This window comes from Protopterus annectens, chromosome 1.part1 (assembly GCF_019279795.1).
Source record: "Protopterus annectens isolate FY-2018-M chromosome 1.part1, PAN1.0, whole genome shotgun sequence".
Taxonomy (NCBI): domain Eukaryota; kingdom Metazoa; phylum Chordata; order Ceratodontiformes; family Protopteridae; genus Protopterus; species Protopterus annectens.
The window spans coordinates 1,698,211,621-1,698,231,188 of NC_056726.1; positions in this window are offsets into that span (position 1 = coordinate 1,698,211,621).

Consider the following 19,568-nt stretch of genomic DNA (forward strand, 5'->3'; position numbering starts at 1 on the left):
GTAATGTTTATAGGACTATGGGAGAGAGTAAGAGTTTGTGTAGCTGTTTGTTTGGAGGGGTAGTAAAACTGAATATGTATCAGGTTTTCATAGGAGGTAAGGAGATAGGCTGAGGTTAGAATAGGTATGAGTGTGGTAATGACTAGTAGCTTGGTAAGGGTAGATTGAGATAGCACGTTTATTGTAGGCATGTTACTATGTTTGGATAAGAGTGATTTGTAGGTGTTAGGATTAAAGTAAGAAAATTAGAGAGGAAATAGGATGTGGTTAATTAGTTTAAGTGGAGGGAAATTGTTAGTGGTTAGATGTCAGGTGGGGGTGTGGTTCTAAACAATTGGAGTAGTGGGGATGTCTAATTGGTGAGATGGGGAAGATGGTGTGGTAAGGAAGTATAAGTCCAGGGCCTCTGGGGTGGGCGAGATTTGGGGGTAGGGTAGGGGAGTGGAGTGAGCCCGCAGGGCGAACGGAGCGGGTAGAGACAAGAGAGGGAGGAATGTTGAAAAGAACAATCAGTGAAAAAGCATATGATGTAAGGTAAAGTAATATAAGAGGTGTGTAAAGAGATAGCGTAGAAGTGGGAGGAGTATAGGAGGGGGTTTAGTAGGTTAAATACAATATATAAAAAGATGAAGTGGAGTGCAATAGAGTAGTCACGGAGATGAAGTGGAGAATATTTAACCATGAAACTTGGGCCAGGGATAGGAAAAAGATTAGATGCAGAGCTAGCAGGCAAACTGAGAAGGGACAAGAGCTGGGAGAGGCCACCACCTAGTGGAAGAACTCTAAAGTACAGTGGAGATTCTGAGAGGACAGGCCAGGGATAAAAACTAAAAGGCTAAAAGTAAGGTACAAAGCTAGTACGGAGGAAAGGTACACAGTCTATACGGGAATGGCTGCTGGCTATCCTGGCTTAAAGTGACCTGTTAGTCACTATAAATTAATTGTAACAATTCTAGAATGTACTGGCAGGTTTAGGATACAAACATACTTTTGCTTCCTTTTTATACTTTGGGGAAAAGGATGGTAGATGCTATGCTGAAACACCAGATTGGAGTGGGTCCTTAGCCTTCAGGTCAGAGGAGTCAGATTCCCAAGGACAGAATATGGAGCTCAGTGAGCTGGGTATTTTGCTTCCTTTTTAATTCTTTGGGGAGCAGGATGGTAGATGCTATGCTGAAACACCAGATTGGAATGGGTTCTTAACCTTCAAGTCAGAGGAGTCAGATTCCCAAGGACAGGATATGGAGCTCAGTGAGCTGGGTATTATGATGGCTAAAGGCTAAAGGGCCAGAGTCGCTCAGCAGCTTGGGCTTCTGTTCATACGCGTGATTAGCAAAGAGGTAGAGGATGACAGATCAACAAAGCTGCTGTATACAGGTGACATGGTGTTACAAGCAGACTCTAAGCAATTACTTCAGCATATGATATGGGAATGGAATGCAAAACTGAAGACGCATCAGAGGTAAAGGCAGTTGCCATAGCAAAAATGTGGGAAGTCAAAAGAAGCTGAAAACTGAGATAGAAGGGAGGGTAGAGGAATAGGTTAACAGCTTCAAGCATATGGTAGTTGTGGTTAAGGAGAAGGGAAGTCTGAATAGGAAGTTAAAGCTAAAATTAGAAGAACCACAGCCAAGTGGCACACAGTTTCAGAGGGTTCTGATGACAGAAGAATGCCAAAGAAGCTGAAACATAAGGTGTACCTAACACTGGTTCAACCTGAAGGCAAAGCAGTTGAGGAAGTACAAGGTGATGGAGATGAAGTGGTTAAATACACTCTGTGGGACCAAGAAATAACAGTAGAGCCAAAGCCAAAGTAGATCTAATTCTAGACAGGTGAAAAAAATACTGTGGTTTAATCACATGTACAGGAAAGAAAAAGACAATTTAGTGAAGGAGATTTGGAAAAGGCAAGAAGAATGCTAGAGGAAACAAAAAAGTCCAGCAAAGAAATTGATGGATTGAGCAAGGGAAGACATGTGACAGTCAGGCATGACTGTTGAAGGAAGTAGGAGAGTGTCACTGAGTCCAGAAAGAAGGTGGCAGTTGATGCTACACACTGCTGCTGTAGACACAAACATGAATGTATTGGTTGGTCAGTGTGTGTGTGATTTATTGTTTATGATTACAGACTTCTACAACCTTGTTGGGAAAAATTGTTTGAATATTTCCTACAAGCAAGCACATATTCTATAGATCTGATAAATTAATATTAACTAAACCTTTGCTGTTGGTTAATCTTACATTTCCCAGATGTGTACCCAAGTCCTTGTTTTTTATCATGATTGATTTCTTTAAAATAGTTTACAAATGTATTATATGGCTTATTTCAACTGTATGTAATACGTCTTGTCAATGTACTTAATGTAATGCTATTTTTGATTAACTGTAACTGTATCTGGAGCTTTTCTCCTCGTGTCTCCACTGAAAATGGGCCCTCTGCTCAACTGGACCAACCTGGTTAACAAATGATAATAAAAATAAAAATAAAATTGTCTCTTTTCCCACTTATTTTTGGCTTATTAGCAATATCCAGGAAAATACATATAAAGAATTGGAAAACGAAGATATACCTTCAATTTCTGAATTTATAAACACTGTTACTGTTGTGTGTCAAAAAGATTTGTCTACTGTTATGATGAACACAATCAAAATCACTTAATAACTAAAACTGAACTTAAGAGAGAAATATTATATGTAATGATCAGTTGGTCTGTTTAATGAATCTTAGCAATATGTATACGTGTATATATATATATATATATATATATATATATATATATATATATATATATATATATATATATATATATATATATTTAGTAAAAACTGATGCAAATACTTACATAAATAAGTATATGTTTTATTATATCAACATGTTTCTTTCTGTATAGAACATTTCAGTAAAAAATTGCAGTGAATGTGACCTGAAGTTTTATCTTCAGTTGAAGCTACAAATGATGCAAGCTGACTCAAAAGCAACAGCTGTTGTTTAATATCAATTGTTCTGCAAAATTATGCAGCTATGGATGATAATTCAATAAAACAGGCAGCTACATTGACTATTCCCGAGATAGGAATGGTTCTAAGGACCAAAATGCTTCATTTAAAATGTGCTTTGAATATGAAAAAATATTTGATTAAACAGCCTATGACATGCTTGTGATAGCATGCATAGGCACATACAGTGGTCTGTGTACTGCAATGTATATTACATCACAGGTGTGTGGTATAGCTTTTCTTAACATAAAATATGCATTAATATTTGTATCGCTTTAAGTTAAGAGAAAGCTACATTAATTTGTATACCATGTGGTACACCCTTGCTACTAGAAATTCAGTCTGAATATAGAATTCATGGAGAATAGATCAGATGTCCTGTATCTCCATTCTGTTTTCTATGCTGTCTCACATGATAAGCCATTTTTAAAAGTCAAATATCAGTAAAAATAAATGTAAATTATTCATTAACTCAAAACATGTGACAACGGTTTTGCCATCATGGTTTATTATCCAAAGGTAAGATCATAATTGCAGACTCACACTGTGAATTACCAACTCACTTTGTGTTGTCTATAAATGCTGGATATCGCCTTACATAGAGTTTATCTCCAAGTTTGCTACTAAATCATAAAGCTATGCAGTCTCTTATGAAATAATTGTTAAGTAACTATAACTTTATCCAGAACACGGATTAACTGGATATACCATTAATTCAGACTATAAGATGATTACATAAAGTTATGTAAGATAACCATTCTTCTCCTGACTGAGGATGAAAAAATGGGACAATCAAATGAAACCTTGTTTACATGATACTTTTGCTAGGGGTAGTATGAGCGTACATAATGCAAATGAGGCAATACTTCATTATTTATAAAATGCCTAAGCTGCATTTACTGCAGTCTACATCATTTTATGAATTTATATATATGTATCAATTCATTAGCATTTATTTACCAGGTTAATTTTACTTGGCCCAAACCCCCTTTTCAGCAGAGGCCCAGGGAGAAAAGCACCACACAAAAATACATAAATTAAGTTTACAAAGGTTTACAGTTAGAGAGAGGAGTGCATGCCTACCAAAAACATTCTAATAATTATCATTTAATGGTTACAAAACAAAAAAATGCATGTTACAGAAATGAGTAGGTAGTCTTAACTATTAAACCCAAAAGTGAAAGGAAATAGAATATATTGATCATTAACTACATTTAAGTAGAGTTATTGCAGTACATAAATACCTTATTCACATTGTATATGTCACAGACATGGCTAAATACTTTGAATATTCAATAAAAAGAGAGAAGAGAGTTAAATAAATGGGAACAACCAGCAGCAAATAAGTGCAGCAACTGAAATACAATATGTATTATTAACATTATTAAAATTGATTTTTTTTTACTCAATTTTCTTGAAATCTTTAAATGTTGGTGGTGCTTTATTCTTCCAGCAAGTTATTATGTCTTTATGTGCAATGCCAACAATGTCCACAGTAAAGGATATTTTACTTTTGGAACACATTGTGGTATGGATACATTAAACAAAACTAATGACTCAGTTAAATGAAAAGGATCATTAAAAATTGTTTGAAAGAAATAATGAATTTCGAGCCAATATTTATTCAGTGAATGACAGTCAAAAAACATGTGTTCCCAATCTGCTTTTTTATGCGTTTTACATCTCCAATTATCATTATGTTTCTTATAACTTATTTCTAATCTATGAAAGGTTAGAAGGAATTTATGTAGGAATTTCCACGCATATATTTTCTACTGATCTGACTTTGTGGTAAGGCTTGGTGATAAAAGGATCATTTCTGTTTCATTTTCATCAGGATCCTTTTGATTAACCTGATTATAATAATTCCAATAACTATTATTGGCATAGTCCGTTGTTTCTTTAAGTGTCATATGAATTTTGGATAGATATCCTTGCCCTTTAAAAGTATTATTTATTAAAAGTATCACAAGATCTATGAACTTAGGAATATTATTTTTAAAAGTTGGTGTCATCATTTCCAGCTTATTTGTGATGTACTGTCTTATTTGTTGTATTACTAGCCGCAATTTATCATCTAACTCAGATTTCCTTTTGATTTAATCTAGTGTGAGTAATGTATTGTTATTGAGTATTTGATACCAATACATCACTTCTTTTTCTTTAAGCTCTTTAATTACATTTGAATCAAAGGTAGTTATACATTCTTGTGTACGAGCTATAGGATGTAATGTAAAAAACATGTCTTTATATCTGGTTCATGTTTATATATTTTCTAAACAGTATTATTGTTTCGGTAACAATTATATACTTTGTTTTTATACTTTTATTAAATATTATGTTATTTCTTATCACATTATAAAAGCCTTTTGTTGGATTTACATTATATTCTTTATGGGGCTGAGTTACTAATGATATTACATATAGATTCATGAATTAATTTCCATTTGGCTATATAGGTTCAGCCATAAAGTAACTGTTTTAGCAATAGATGCCAATGAATAAATCGCTACCACCCTTCTACCAATCTTTTAAATGGTTGTTAAGCATGATTCTCGGCTTATTATTGAACAAAAGGAAATTCAGTATAATTTTATTGTATTGCTGTATAATTTTCTTAGTAGGAGGGATAGAAAAGGATTGTATATAATATAACGATTTGGGGAAATGATTGATTTAATTATATAAAACCTATCTTCCATTGTATAAAACATCTTATTCCATTTCTGATTAACACTGTTTTCTAAATTTAGACTTATATACAGCATTCGCAGATGAGTGATTTGGATGCTGTATAGGGTAAGAAAGATGCTAGAAGTAGTTTGTAATGTACCGAACAATGGCAGTAAGTAGATACTGGGCTACTAAATTGTAAGATACAAGAGTAGATTGTGGAGTATAGCAGGATGTCAGTAAAGTGATGGAGATATATTGAGTTGAATGATAGAATGCGTAATGAAGTAAGTATGATGGAATGTGTGGGAGATACATTTAATGGAGGGGATAAGAAAATGGGTATGTGAGTGGTGGTCAGAGAGGGATCTCAGATAAACAGCAGATAGACTGAAAATGGCCGACTGAAGGGTGCCAATATGAATCACTTTTTCTTGGTAGATAATTATATTACATTCAGTGTATGAGGTGGGATCCTATTAGAATGGCAAAAATGCATTTTGTCGAATGCGCTTTCATCAACACATAAAGAGCGAACAAGCAAAATGGCAAAGTGGCTTTTCAGCGAATTCTTTTCCTGGGAAAGAAGTTGCTTGACCACTTCATTGCTTTGCTGTGTTCTGCAGTGTAGTGTTGTCCCTTGTCCGGTATAGCTTCCGAGCGTGAATGTGCAACAGTTACTGACCTTAGGGTTAGGGTGCGGGTTAAGGTAAGTGCATATGTATGAAAGTGTTTACTGTTTTTATTTTGTGTTAGATGCATGGTTGAGTTACGTGTGTATGTGTTTGCAGCTGTTTACTTTTGTTTTGGGGGGTAGAATTTGGGTTAAGGTAAAGTGTGTATGTGTTTGGAACTGTTTATGTAAATGTGCGAGAGTTACTGACCTTAGGGTTAAGGTGTGGGTTAAGGTAAGTGCATATGTTTTAAAATGTTTACTGTTGTTTTTTTCTGTTAGACGTATGGTTGGGTTACATGCATATGTGTATTTAGTTGTTTACTGTTTTTTGGGGGGGTACAATTAGGGTTAGGGTATGTGTGTATGTGTTTGGAAGTGTTTAATGATTTTTTTTTTTTTTTGGGTTGGAACAATGATTTCTTTCCCTAGGAAAGAAATCGCTGTTCTGTGGTTTTGATATTTTCAGCTTTCACTGAGAATTTGTCGATGAAACATTGTTTGCTGTTTTCAGCATTCGATGTTTCAATATAGACCCGATGAGGTTTAGTGGACATCAAGGAGATGAGGTATTACCTTGATGAATGCCATAAACATGACCATGTTTCCAGACTTGAATAAAATAATTGTACTCAGCTGTCTTGAACTGATTAGTTAATAACAAGTAACAGCCAGACCAAAGCAACATGAGGAAACCTGCATTTAGTTGGTCATAAAACTAATATTATTAAATTGCCAGATCCCACATGATAGTTACTCACCTCCCTGCAATTATGTTGGTTCATTTGCATTGAGCCTGTCTATTTCTCCATATGAGTTGTAAACAAATAATGTTAATGCCTTTTATAGTATCTGCTGTGTTCTCTGAAAACTCTTTACAATTAATCTCAGCTGAAGCAGAGGTTGTCCTTTATGCTATCACTACTGGTTCTGCTTAGGTTTCTTTACTACTCTTTTACCCTCCTCCAGTTTATTGCACTGTATGTAAGATGGTTACCCAGTATTTACAGATTGCACTGGACTCTCTTCTCAAGCAGGCATACTAAGACTACATCTCAGTCACTGTATAACTTTGTAAAAGTGGCCAAACACCGTGATGCCACTGCCATTGTTTGTATGTCTTAGTATCAAGTGTTGAACAAAGTTTCTAGGTCATCATGCATAAAACGTTTATATATTATAAAAAAATGTCTTCTGTCATTCTACCTGATTTGGTATATATTTATTTATTTTTCTTTCATTTATAGTACCAACACCATAACTGTTGCAGGATCTGGGACCTACGTTACTACAATGCAGTTGTACAAATACTCAAACTATACAGGGGCCTACACAGTCAATGACATGCCAATCAGCCTTACTGTTGAATCACCACTGTACATAGGAGCAAGTGTTCTAGGTGCAGATCCATCCAAGTTTGCATGCAAAGTACAGTCGTGCTATGCAACACCAACACAAGATTCAAATGACCCTGTAAAATACCTAATTATCTCTGAAGGGTAAGTGTTTTCTTTATTCTAGTAAGTAAGATATAGTCTCCTTTGTATTCTGAGACATTGGCTACATACTAAGCCATTATGGCTTTTCTTACTACAATGACATTATAGATATGCACATACATAGGCAGTGTTTCAAACCAGCAGAATGAATTATTTTTGTACTGGGTTCATGTTAAAAGTGATTTTTTACATAAACTGGAGTATCTGTTTGACTAGCTACCAATAAGGAAAATTTTAAGTTCATTTTACTTACATACGATTGACTATACCAGCTGTGAGTATGGTTATTCTCCAAAAATTGCAGTTTGCTGAGACTTACATATTGAAAGGTCTGTTGCAGGTGAATAATACACTTTTCATTCTTTACTCGCAGAAGATTATCCAACTAAAAAGTAAGAATGTTGTCCCTTTAGAATTCAATAAGTTATTAGAAGAAGAGATATTCCCAATAATTCTGATATTTCTTCTACGAGTTCTTCAACTACAATGATAGACAGTGACTTCAGAGTGGTGGTGGTGAGACTCCAGAATGAACCTAAATGAAAAGGGGCTATATTATGAGAAGTCAATGACTGTTTTCCTCTGATAAACAAAAGCTGGGGTCTGTCATTTTCATATGGAGACTCTTTCAGTACCCACTCATTCTATCCACTAAACTGACCACTTAGATAATTCAGCTATCTGACTGTAATCAACATGGCCAACTTTAGGGGAAATAAAGCCCTAGAAGAAGAACGTCATAGTGCCTCTGCATTGCACAAAAGTCCTCCCAGTGTCCCCCCCTAAAGCAGGCCATGCTGATTACAGTCAGACATCCCCTCTCCATGTCATCCAAAAGCTCCTTATTGAAATGTTGGTACGTCTATAACTTCAAGTGCCAACACAACGGAAAAAAAAAAAAAAAAAGATCAAAATTATTGGAGAAGAGCGAGCATCACTCTTCTCTTTTAAACTTCTTTTTTGCAGGGGGTTAAGCCCACGCCACATTCCCCAAAGTTATATATACCAACTCTGAAATTGCCATGCTTTAGAAGAAAGGAAATATTAGAAAAACTTTCTCAATAGCACAATGTATTAAAGAAGTATGTACTAAATAATTTATTATTTATTTTATTTTTGTTTTACATTTGTTTGCCATGATTGTCTGAATGAGCTGAAAAGCCCTTTTTCAATGGAGGACCAAGGAGAAAAGCTCCAGCATATTATACAATTTTCATTATAAATTATTATTAAACAGCAATGCTACAGGATTATTAGAAGGCATTAAGTAGCAATACAATGTTATACAGTGTCAATAATCAGGAGTATAGCATAACTATTTCAAAATGTATAAAAATAAATATGTCATTAAAATGAGTATAGTTTTGGGGTAAGTGGTTACAAAAACCCAGTTTTATCATAATTAAAAACTTATAAACTTAGTAAGTTTCTAGAATAAAGGGTTTGTGTTGTGTTACTAAGCATTTTCTAAATGATATAAAGTCAGAAATTCAACTGTCCTTATTTAGTAAATAAATGTACAAGCAGTGCAGGTTTTGAATCCACATTAGGAATAACTTTGGGAGGAAGGGTTGGCATAATGAATAAGGTCTTTACCTTACAGATGCAAAGTACTGGGTTTGATTCTCAGCTCTGACTGTTGGCTATACTTGTAATAGTTTGCAGACTGATAGCCTAGTATTACCTATGAACCTATAAGAAATGACCATTCCAGACTACATATATGCAAGTCGATTTTTTTTTGGCCATTTGGTCTCTATATTTGTGGACACACTCATGTGGGTCCAGATATTTCAAATGGTTACCTTTTTCACATGTTTCCTTAGTTTTCCACTTTTCCTTCATTCATTTAATCCACCCTGGCTGGTGAAGACTGCACAATAATAAGTGTGGAGAAAGTATTAAATTAAATTGATCAGAAGCCATATAATTCTATCTGCACTAAGCTATATTTTTGAGCTTTTTAAAATCTTTTTATTTAAGGATGGCTTAATAAAAATCAAGAACTAGAATGAAATGGGTTCTTCTTTTCCTTCTTTTTTTTCACAGTAGAAATAAGTTATGTCCAATGTTTGATGTTTAAAGTGAACTAAATAGTAGTTCCAAATGAAATGAGAAGACGCATGCTTGTAATGTCCATAAATAAATCTGAGAGAAGGATTTAATTCATTACCCCTCCTAAGAAGTAGGAGTCATCTTTTGTTTACCCTTGTTGTGTTAGAATGAGATGAAAGCGAAACAACAAATAACCATAATCATATATTTCAAGTTGTTCTTGTCATACATGTACAAAGTGCTCTTCCTCTCCCCTAACCCCAAAAGACATCCAGGTGATGTTAGAATATGACAAACGTGAAGGAACTATTATATAGTTCAACGTGTTGCTGTCAGACATATATACACACCATGCTTCCTTACAACTGTTCACAAATTTTAGCCAGATGTGTGCACACCCGATGTCTTGTTGCAAGGAAAGTAAAAACATTATGACTAGAATATAATATTCCAGTTTGTTCTTCCTAGATTGTCCACTTCCCCCAGACAACCTAAAGTAACTTTCTGCTCAAGCCATATTGGTTTAGTTGTGTGGAAAATTAAAGAAATAAAGAACATTCTGTCCCTGGCAACACACAAGCTATAGCACTACCAAGCAGAGCTGGTTTTAAATTACATGGAGCCCGGACAGTGGTTGTGGACTGGGCCACTTTCTACCAATGTGTCAAAATCCTTTCATGCAATTTGAAGTCTGTGGGACACACTCTACAAATGTGTCAAAACCTTTCCATACAATTTTAGGCACATGGGCCACTGCTCTGAGGGTCAGGAAGCTCTAAAATGCATTTATGTCTTGGTCTGAAAGATACTAACTTAACTGTTTTTTTTTTCTGTGCATAGAACAGTTGAGTATGTTACCCCACTGTTGCATGTGCCTCCAGATAAGATTGGGCATACGATTTTTCTCTTTTATGCAATGGACACATAATTTAATACACTGCCCATGAAAACTAATGTCTATCACGATACCCCCGTATACACACATGTATGCACACACATACAGTGCACCATTAACTGCAGAAAAATTGGAAGAAATTAATTTTACCTATGGCATATCTTTGAGGTGTTGGAGGAAATCAAAGCACCTAGATACAGCCCACACATAGATAAGGAGGACACACAGACACTACAGAGAAAGAATGACAGACAAGAACTCAACCAGTGAAAGAAGTGACATATGATGGCAACACTATTTGCTGTGTCACTGTACAAATGATTGGTTATTAGCACATATATCCTAGTCAGTCACATAGAACACCAAAGCTACACTGCAACAGCTTCAGTACACAACTACACAGACAATTATTTTCATCCACAAAGAACTCTGTATCAATAAGTTCTAGGTAATTCACTTTTTGCTCATACTGCAGAGGTCTGGCTGTGTTGAAAAAATATGGCCATAGTAATGTATTCCTGCTTTCTTCATACATATATCCACTACTTTTGCAAAGCCAGATTACTGACTGTTTAAAGAAATGATATTGGGGTTATTCAGCTTCATCAAGACAGACCCTGTATCCACCATTTATAATCATTTTTGACAGGGTGCACCTCAGATGTTTGATTAACATAAAAGTAGTAGCTAAAGTAATATATTTCAACTCAGTTTTACAAAAACAACAGACACAATAAAGATTTTCAAATCATCCAAATACAAATTATTATATTATCTGATAAAGCCAACATAATCACTGTTAAACTTGATCACATAACAGCAAGCATTTTCATACTTACAAAGACCCTGTATCAAGCAAGTTTGCCATTTTGTTCAGACTTAAATCAGACACAGACCTCCCCCATAAAACACACACATACATGCACAAGCACATATGCACACACTGTTTTGGCCATCATTTACAGCCACTCTGTTGTCTGTGTATATCTTAGATGTCTATCTGTATTCAAATGAATGAATACACCATGGCCCAATATTTCATGTCTCTGCTGTCAGAACTATCAAGTGCACCATACTGCAATCCACCCAGAAAACACACACACACACACACACACACACACACACACACACACACACACACACACACACACACACACACACACACAGACACTTATGAGTTCTAGACACTTGCATGACTGTGAAAACCTCAGAAGTCTGATTGTGATCAATGAATGAATAAACATGTAAGTAGTGACCATAATAATGTATTTCACATCTTTGGTATTGGACCCTTTCAATACATCTCACTGCAACCTCCCGAACAGTAGTAACACACACACACACACACACACACACACACACACACACACACACACACACACACACGCGCATACACGCACACACTCACATACAAATGCACATACACATAGATATATAAAAATACAATACCATCCTGTAGACTGGATAACAGTGCCTTGCTTAGTACTATTACAAAACACAGTTTCATCTGCATATCACTGCATGTTCATCCACTTTTCATTTAGGTTGCCTTTTGGCACTAACCACAAGATGCAGCCTGAGCCAGGTATAAAGGTTATTCTCAGCTTCATCTAACTGCCCAAATAACCAGAGAAAGTTCATACCTGCCAACTGAAACAGGATGCATGCATAAACTCTGGAGGAACTCAGAAAATCAGCAAATAAACATTTCAACAGGATATAACCTAGCTGATTGTATTTATGATGAATTTTGAGACAGAGATTGAAGGGACATGATCAACTAAAATATACAAAGAAACCTTTCACATGATGAGTGTAAAGTCAACTAAATAACAAAAAAAAAGCTATGGTTCACTTCATCACTATAAATTTTATTAAAATCCTTTAAATGCATTCTTTCCAAAGAACACACAAGGAACTTCATCAGATATCAATAATGAATAAACATTTCCTTTAAATTAATTTATGAATGCATTTGTCCAATTAGAAAATGCTTAGACCTAATAATGCAAACTAGCATTTTTAAGAAATCAAAGAAAACAGGTTAAATTAACTGAAACATTAATGCCTGGATATGTAAAAGTATTAAATTCAAATTGCTGCATCACCTCCCTTCCCAGTAATAGTGATTCCAAATCACCTCCCCATAAAAGCTTTCCTAACATGCTCTATTACAAAAAAATAGAAACTTTTTATAATTTTCACATGCACACTATGTTTGTAAAAGGCATTTTTTCATCTTTATTTTAAATACTTCTTATATGTTTTCCTACTCTTTCTTTTAACTTTCTGACTGCCTTACTAATAAAAAAAGTCACAAGCTGAGCATTGAGTATGATAAATTACCTGACTGGTTTCATAGCTGTATCTTCTTTAGAGCTTACATATTTCGAAACAAAAATGTACAACATCAGGACTATTTTCCATCATACTACATTGCCTGCATCCAAGCAGGGAAAAGTGTCACTGTTCTTATTATGCAGTTTACTGTCATTATGCGTACATTTTAGTCCTTTCTAAAATACATTTAATATTGGCTGCTGACTTATCACAAACCAGAATAAATCACCTAAAAAGCCCTCAAATTTTCATTATTCCTCAGAGCTTTCCAGTGTTGCCTAGTGATGTTCTTAAGTGGTTTGCTGTCAAATGTATAGGTTAATGGTAAGTTAATGATAATACCATCAGATTCATTTAGTCATTGAAACCATTATCTGCTGTTTCATGTTTATCTTTAAAACTCATAATAGGCTTATACTTGTTAGTGCATACTTCATTCAATGCTTCATTGATCAAACTGTTAGGATAATTCCTATAAATAAAAAGCAGCTATCTCATTACATTTATAAATGGACACCTCATCTTCTGAGGTTAACCTTGACAACCAAGTGAACTGACTTTTTGCTTTGTATGTGACAGAGGTATGCTAGAAAACTTTAAATATCTATAATCCCTTATAGGTTTTCTATATATTATCAGATTTGATTTGCCATCCTTCTTATAAACAGTTACATCTAAAGAGTCAATACTGTTATTATAATGTTTGATTTAAACTTAGATTCTGCAGATGATGTCTTCATGTGCCCAATAAAATCAATCAACTTCACTCCACGTTCATTCTGTGAAGAAAAAAAAATAATGAATAAAGCTAGTATATAACATACAATATTTCAAAAGAGCATTGTGAAAAATAGTCAGTTTTTTCCCATGCAGACATAAAAATTTTAGCATCTGTCAGGTGCCATGAACACACCCATTGACACTTCCATTAATTGTTGATAACACTGATTCTTAAGCACAAAAGAAATATTATTCTCACTAAATCAAGTAACACACAACTAGAATCAATATCTATACCACTTTCAAGATTTAAACAACTCATGAAACCCTTATTTGTTTCTTTATCCTCTAAAGTAAATGTAACTGTGTAAAACAATTCTACATCCATTTTTACTAACATGGTATCAGAAAAAATTTCAACATCACGTATTTTCTCTCTAACAAAGAAAAAAGTATGCTTCCTTGGTTGTTTTATTTTGCTTAGTGTAGTGCTCAATAAACACTGTCAAGGGTGCTGTTTTGATCCCTTATATTATATAATAGGCCTAAAGGGAAGATTATGTAGGTTTTTATGTAATTTAGGTATCTCAAATATAATGGGCAACCTTGTTTCTTAGTAGTCAAAAAAGGCAAAACTGTTTCAGTAAAAACACCTACTTGATATAACAAATTCAAAATAAAATATCTCTTTTTAAGATGGTTAAAAACAACCATCCTGTCAACAGCCTTATATTGTTCACTATTAATTAACATATCATTGATACATTTACTATATTGGTCTTCATTCATCACTATGAAACTTCCTGTTTTATCTGCCATCATGGTACATATATCAGTATTAAAGGATAAACTATTTAAAACCTTCCTTTCTTCTTTCATTAGAATGTCACTAAGAAACACCTTTTTTACCAACTGTTTTATTTACAGCACTCCTCTTATAAACATTTCCAAAATCAGACACACAATTCTTGAAGTGATGCAACTATAAAAGCAGAAGTGGGGGGCACCTGGCTTCCTAAAACCCATACTTTGACAATTATTATGACATTCATTATGCCTTCTAATAAAAATACATTTAAATTACTGGTTATATTGCCCAGAACAGAGGGATCAAAGACAGTCCCTTTGATAAAACATTAAGTTAATTACCAGTCAATTTGTGGGAACTCCATTTTTTAAAATGAAAATGAACCATGCTTCTTTGTAACATCAATTACCAATTTTATCACATTTCTTCACATTCAAGGAATTCTTGGCCAAATCAATTGGGATTAAAGCTAGCCCCACTGTTTCCGCTTCCATCATGGTCCCACCAACTGTCTTTTCAATGGAATTAAAACCAATTGCCAATATACTGGCCAGCAGATTCAGTGCCAACTTTTCCCCTCCCCCCACAAGGACAAATCACAATACCAGTAGATTGCCAGGCACCCAGTATTACTGCGGCACAGGTTAAAACAGCACTGTCCAAGGCCAGGAATACAGCTTCTGTGGGACCTGACAATATCCCTGGCTATGTTCTGCATGAACTACAGAGTGAACTGGCACCTCATCTGTGTGCCCAGATCAATCACAGCCTCACCTCAGGCTTTGTCCCTACCGAATGGTGCACTGCTATAGTCATCCCTCTCCACAAAGGAGGAGCGACTACAGACCCTGGGAACTATTGCCCCATTAGCCTGATGAGTCTCATATGCAAAGCTATGGAATGCATCATCATGGACCTAATAAACAAGGATACAGGGAATCACCAAACTCTGGATCCCACACAGTTTGGTTTTGTGAAGGGTAGATCATGCCTGCTCAACTTGGTTGGCTTCTTTGAGTCAGTCAACAGAGCTGTGGATAAAGGCAAGGTGGTTCATACACCCTACCTTGTTCTGGCCAAGGCCTTTGATACCATTCCCCACTCAGGAATAATAGAAAAACTCACTAAGCTAGACATCAACCCCTATATCACTAGGTGGGTTGCAAACTGGCTCACAGATAGAACCCACAGTGTGAAAGCACTGATTCCAAGTCAGACTGCAGGCCAGTCATGACTGGAGTCCCACAAGGATCAGTCCTGGGTCCTCTCCTGTTTGGTATCTATTTCTCAGAAGTCCAGTCCAACACAAAAGGACTCTGGCTGACAAGGTCCACAGATGATTGCAAGTTGGGAGTCATTATTAACTCCCCAAGTGATGTTGATATCTTACAGAAAGGCCTTACTGAGACTAACGACTGATGTCAGAACCATGGCCTTAAGCTCAATGCCAAAATGTGTCGCCATCCCCTTTGGGAAAAAAACAGTTGCCATAAACTACCACATCAATGGTAGTCCACTGAACACAAATGGTGTTATAAGAGATCTGGGAACACAGGTTGACAGCAACCTCTCTTTTGACCACGACACTGCCACTGTGGTCAGAAAGTCCTTCTATGTGGGACATCTCATTACTAAAGGTTTGCATCCAGGAAGAAAGAGGTCATTGTCTCCTTTACTCTTCCCTCATTAGGCCAATCATTGAGTACAATGCCCCATTTCGCATGTACCTACTAGACACCTGCAACAACTGGAGAGGCAAATAAAGTACCTCACAAAGAGGATCCTAGGCCTTAAACAATTGTCCTATATGGACAGATTCAAAAACTCCAACTATTCTCTGTCTCATATCGTCTACTTAGAGGCGATCTCTGCTTGACTTATAAAGCCATGTCTGATCCAGCTCTGTTAGAAATACTACATCTAAAGAAATCCCAATCCTTCCATACCACACACTCCAGAGACCTCAACCTCATTACGTAATCAACAGAACATGCTGGAGGGACAGGTTCATAACCCAGAGACTGCCATGCTATGAATTAGACTTTGCATATATGTCAAACAGAGCACCTCACTAGCTCTCTTCAAGAGAAATCTTGATGAGTGGATGGAAATAGAAAACTCACCCTGAGGATCACTCCAGTGGCTCTACTCGACAGAGGCACTGAAAACTAAGGTTAGGTGGCATGATGCCAGGGTAATCATATGAGCTTAGGCTTGTAAAGGTTCCAAAACCATTAGCCTAGTACACAACTATTAATGTAAGGAGCCTATGAATTGTTACTTGAAATGTCATGGGGAAAGATTCCTGATTTAAATAAAAATAAGCTTTGGCACAAGAAGAAACCAGATGTGGTTGCATGCTGCCTCACTCTACGAATAGTCATGGTGTACAGTTAGTAATGCTGAAAGTAGTCCATCACAAAGAAAATATGAAACATCCAAGCAGAATGATTTTTTATCAGGGAGTCATCAAGGAGGCACTACCCTTCTCTAGTACAGGGACTGCAACAGCAACATTTGCCAAAAAGAAACACATTAGGTCCATTTAATTTGGGACAGAAATTTGGGTCTATATTATAACATAGAAGTCTAAAACCTTCGAATTTTATAACATTGAACCCATTCAATCAAAACACCAGAAAACTGAACAGTCAGAATGGCGAATTTTTTCCCAGGGAAACAATTTGCTGTTCCAATAAACATACACACCACACAAGCACACCAAAATAAATAATCCACACGCATACACTTCACAAAACCCTACACTAAACCAGACATACACCACTAGCTATCCACTTACCTTAACCCAGCCCTAACCCTAAGGTCCCTAACTATCGCACACTCACCTTACCCGCTCCCTAACCCTAACTCATCTATCCCACCCTAACCCTCATGTCCACACAATCGCACATTTACCTGACCTGCGCCCTAACACTAACTCACCTAACACACACCCAATCGCACACTCACCTTCATTCGCACACTTACCTTAACCTGGTCCGTAACCTTCACTCCACAGTTGAGGAAATAGCGAAGCTGCAGAAATGGCCCACTGAATACTTTCCCTAGGAAAGTATTCAGTGTTCTAACTTAGCTATTTCAAGCCCCTACGTTCTCTACTGGGTTTGATATTATAACATTCAAAAGTTTTAGACTTGATGTTATAATATGGACCCCAGCAATTTCTAGTGTGCCTTACTTACATTTATACCACCATGACCCCATAAGGAAAAGGATTTTAGAAAACTGATGAATATTTCTATAAAAATACAAAGAAGGAGACAACCTGATTGAGACATTTATGTATCAGTTTACATTTGAAAACTGGTTTACATCAGCCGAACAAATATACTTTTCTGCAATGACCAACCACAAGAGCACCATGTTCAGAATGAAAAATTTAATTATGTCCATTTCTTGTACATGAATATCCACAGTGTTCAAAGACAGACTTTTTATAAAATGTTCAGTTTTATCAGTCAATCTGTTGGAACTCAGATTTTTAATATCAAAATGTACCATCCTGTTTTGTAATGTCTCCACTACTGATTTTATTGCACTAATAACTTCACGCTCAAAGAATTCTTGACCAAATCAGTTAGAAGTAAAACTAGCATCACTGATTCTGCTTTCATCATGGCTCCACCAGCTATCTTCTCAATTGTATTAAAACCAATTATTACTAGATGTCATGGGGAGAGACTCCTGGTTTTAAATAAAAATGGCCTTTGGCTCAATTAGTACACTCAGTGTAAATTCACTCCAAGGGAAGCAACTTGGAAGTGGATGGCATGATGGTAAGAAGGAGGCTGGATATCCTCTGTATCCAGGAGACAACAAGGAAGGCCCTGCAGCAAAGTCATTTGGTTTGGGATCCAGAATCTTCTACTCAGGATGAGGACAGACTAGAAATGGTACAGGAATTGTGATGATAAAACAAACTGGAACAACGGAAAACTAAATAAAAAACAAAAACGGCTGTTCCCAAGCTCCAGTAGTCAAAGAGTTCCAATAGCTATGAATGCTCAAACAGATAGTAACAAACTCCAAGTATTCAGGTTAGATGATTAGAATATATAATAATAAGTTAAAGCTAATAGTTACAACAAGTGCAGTTTTATCTTCTATAATTCCTCATTCTTAAAACACAAGAGATGTTACAATGGTCGTTCAGACCCGGAAAACTAAAAGAATTTAACAATAACTGCCATTCTAACTCACAAATTTCAAGCAATAAAGGAACTGGCCCACCTCTTATAGAATGTGCCACTTCATCTATAGCTACAAAGTGAAAACTATGGCCTGGATTTTTTATACAATGTTTTGCTAGGGCATTCTCTATTTTGTTTTTCTAATTAGCGTGCAAATGCTTTCCTGTATTGTAGGAATTGTGATGAAGCAGAGGCTTCAGAAGACAGTATGGGATTTCATTGGAATTAATGACAGACTCATGTTAATTAGACTGCAGTCTAATGAAAGGACAGTATACATAATATCAACCTATGCAGCACAGCATGTTTGCTATAGTGAAGAAAACTGGGCATTCAGACAGCATTTGCCAGACCATCTAGATATAGCAGGACACTATTAATTGGTGTTAATAATGGGTGTACTGAATGCACATATCAGGAGAGATTAGAGCAGGATATGAGGACTGCCTAAGTCCCACACATGGTGGGGCAACAGGAATAAAGAAGGAGACATCCTTCTAGACTTTTATCTGGCAAATGGCTTTCTAAAACTCAGCAGTTAAGTAAGAGATAGTCAGAATATCACATACAAAGTGGCCAACATCAGTTCAGGTAGACTTCCTGTTAGTAAGAAAGGGCACTGGGGTAGAATCAACAATTACAAAGTCATCCTCAATGATCTCGATGGCCCAGAGCATAAACCACGTGTTGCCAGAAT